Below are 3,377 nucleotides of genomic sequence, written 5' to 3' on the forward strand. Positions count from 1 at the left end.
GGTGCATGTGCCCAAAATCCCAGGAGGAGAATGGAGAAGAGATTGTGGCATAGCCATGCCCCCAGGGGGCGGTTTCTCATTTTCCCTTTCACTGTCTCTCTCTCTCTCTGGTGACTGCATGTGCCCTCAGGATAAAACCTCTTTAAAAAAAGAAAGTGTAAGAACTCTTTATATTTCTGTTTAATTTAGCAGTTTAGCATGCCTTGACTCTATTTTTTAGAATTTGAAACTCCTTCTGCCCAGGTCCACTAAGTATTCTATGCTAGAAGTACATTGCATTCTGATTTTTAATTTTTTTGGTGGTTGGGAAGAGGTTTTTGCAATAGGGCGCATATACTCGCCAGAGACAGAAAGCAAGAAATCACCCCTCCAGGGGGGATGGCCACTCCTCAATCCCTTCTCCTCCATTCTTCTCTCAGGATCTTGGGCACGCATGCACATGTGCCCTACATGAGTTTAAACCACCGGGTCTGGGACTCGAACTGTGGTTGGCTACATGGGAGTCCAGTGACATAGTCATTACATCAACTGCTGGTTCTGTACATTGCATTCTTAGAGTTGAACAGACATTGTAGATTATAACATAACTTATTGCTAGAAAAATAGTCTTATTAGAGCACTAAAGGGTAAAATTGAGGGCTGGCAGGTGGCAAGGTAGTTGGGGTGTTAGACTTGCATATGGCTGACTGCAGTTTGAGTCCCGGACCTGGAAGCTTGCTTTCTCACTTTCCCTCTATCTCTCTCTGGTCAAATTTTTAAAAATAAAAATGATAGAGTTAAAGGTGATGTAGTTACCTTTACATCTTCCTTAGGTGGACATCCCAGAATCAGACCCTGAATGAGAGTTCATGCATGAATGATTTGTTTAAAAAGATGCTCCTTGGACAAACATAAGTTTTCAAGTGAACCAAGGATGTGATTCCAAGCTAATTCTCAGAGGAGGTTAACTTCAGTCTGACACCAAAGGGAACCACCTGAGTGAGGGAGAAGGGCTTTCTGATTCTTGATTCCATCAGTCATTGGCTAAGCACCTTGTGGAAGTGGAGTTGGCACCAGTTACTTGAGGATTGTCTTCCACAGAAGAGTAACAGTATTTTCTGCTGGCAGCTAAGACACATGGAAACAGCAGAGGAGATGTGTATGCAACTGGGTAGAGCACCATGCACACTTTATAAAGCAACTCCTGTGAAAACTGGTTTGGGCTTCATAGTGCCGCCTTGATGTTTTTTCAAAGGGTAATGTTTTCCCTGTTAGTTAAGCCTTAACAAGAAACTTAAACATGAAGATGGAGAGATATTCTAGAGTATGGAGTACTGCCATGACCAGTACTTGGGCTAGAGAGATGCAATGGGTCAGAAAGGATGAATTCATATTCTATCTCATATTCCAGAGAGGCAGTAAATCCTGACTTTGATAGCTGAGGTTTTGAAAGCCCAAGTGTAGTAGACAGAAGAATACTCTGTCCCCCAGAGGTATCTAAATTATACTTCTTGAGACCTATGAATATGATTTTTTTTCTTTTTTTGGAGAAGTTTTCTGCTATAGGGCATGTGCACTCACCAGAAAGACAGAGAGAGACAGAGAGACAGAAAGTGAGAAATAACCCCCCAGAGGGATGGCCACACAGCAATCCCTTCTCCTCCATTCTCCTTTCGGGATCTTGGGCATGCATGCACACATGCCCGGCCTGAGTTTAAGTCACCAGGTCTGGGACTCGAACCGCGGTCACTACATGGGAGATAGCCATTACACTAACTGCTGGTCCCTGAATATGATATTTTAAGAGACAAAAGGGACTTGACAGATATGAGTAAGTTGAGAATTTGAGATAGGAAGACTATCATGGATTACCTAGATTGACCTAGTGTAATCACAAAGGTCCTTCTAAGAGGAAGTCGTGAGGGTCAGAGTAGGGAAGAAAATGCTGTGATGGAAGCAGAAGCCTGAGTGATGTGAGTAATGGGCCAGACACCAAGGCACGCGGGCAGCCTCCAGGAACTGGAAAAGGCAAGGAAACCCACTCTTCCCTAGATCCCCCAGAGTACAGCCCTGTGACACCTATTTTAGATTTTTGTCCTTTAGAAAGTAAGATAACAAATTTGTGTTGTTTTAAAGACGAAACTTATTTGTGATGGTAGCAATAGGAAAGGAAACACCTAGTTTCTAGCAAGGTCTCTCATTTGACGGTACTCTATATACGTCCTTTCTCATAGTGTCCGTTGGTGATTTCCATGAGTGGAGCGGGGAGAGTGGTAAAGGCAGCTCTGGAGAGAAATATTACATGTGACTTTTAATGAGTTCAAACAACCTTTCCATGTTGCTTCATTTATCCTAATGGATTTTTTTTTTTTTATTAGTGGTAGTAGAAGAGATTTTAGTCTAGCTTAGCACACAAAACATGAACAACTTCTAATATATATATGGAGTCTTTTCAAATTTTATCATCTTCCTGCTAACCTGATTTTTATAAGATAAGCATTTTCCATTATAAATGAATTAGGTATTCATTATAGAAAATTGGAAATAGACATAGAAGGTAAAAGCATCTATTTTCCAATTATCAGAGAAAAGCACTCAATGTTTTGATATATTTCCCTGCAGTGTTTCTATGTGGTTTTTATATTTATTGCACTAATTTATGCATATAACATTTTGTGTCCTGCTATTTTCACTTAATATTGCATAAATACTTATTTTATGATTGTGAGTTTATTATAACTGTAATTTTTGCTGTTCTCCAATTTGGGGACTATACAAATCAGGGTTCTTGCAAGCAAATGGAAGAAATCATGCAGGCAGAAAGGTAAAACAATGGTGCTCTGAGTGGCCAAGACTGAAAGTTAGCTTCAGCAAGTGACCAAAAGTTCCCAGTGCCAGAGGTCTGGTTTGAAAGTAGGGGAAGATTCATAGTAAATGCGTATATTGCAAAGTTCTCCTCAAGGATCTACCAATTCTCCTTCAGTTAAAGAGCCAGGAAGCTAGCAGATGGCATAGTAGTTATGTCACTGGACTCCCACATGGCCAACCATAGTTCAAGTCCCAGACCCTGTGGCTTAAAATTCACTCCAGGCACATGTGCGTGTGTGCCCAAAATCTTGAGAGAAGAATGGAGGAGAAGGACTGCGGTATGGTCATCACCCCTGGGGAGGGGGGGTGTTTCTGGTTTCTCTCTCTCTCTCTCTCTCTGCCTCTCTGTTGAGTACACATGCCCTATTACAAAACAAAACAAAGCAAAAACAACAGAAAACCTCTAAACTAACTAACTAATTAAAGAAAGAAAGGAAGAAAGAAAGAAAGAAAGAAAGAACGAATCAGTTAATGGACCTTAATCTGTGATATTTATGAATGTTGATACTTGTGGCTAATGTTAGGCCTCT

Source organism: Tupaia chinensis, unplaced genomic scaffold (genome assembly GCF_000334495.1).
Source record: "Tupaia chinensis unplaced genomic scaffold, TupChi_1.0 Scaffold144145_2, whole genome shotgun sequence".
Taxonomy (NCBI): domain Eukaryota; kingdom Metazoa; phylum Chordata; class Mammalia; order Scandentia; family Tupaiidae; genus Tupaia; species Tupaia belangeri.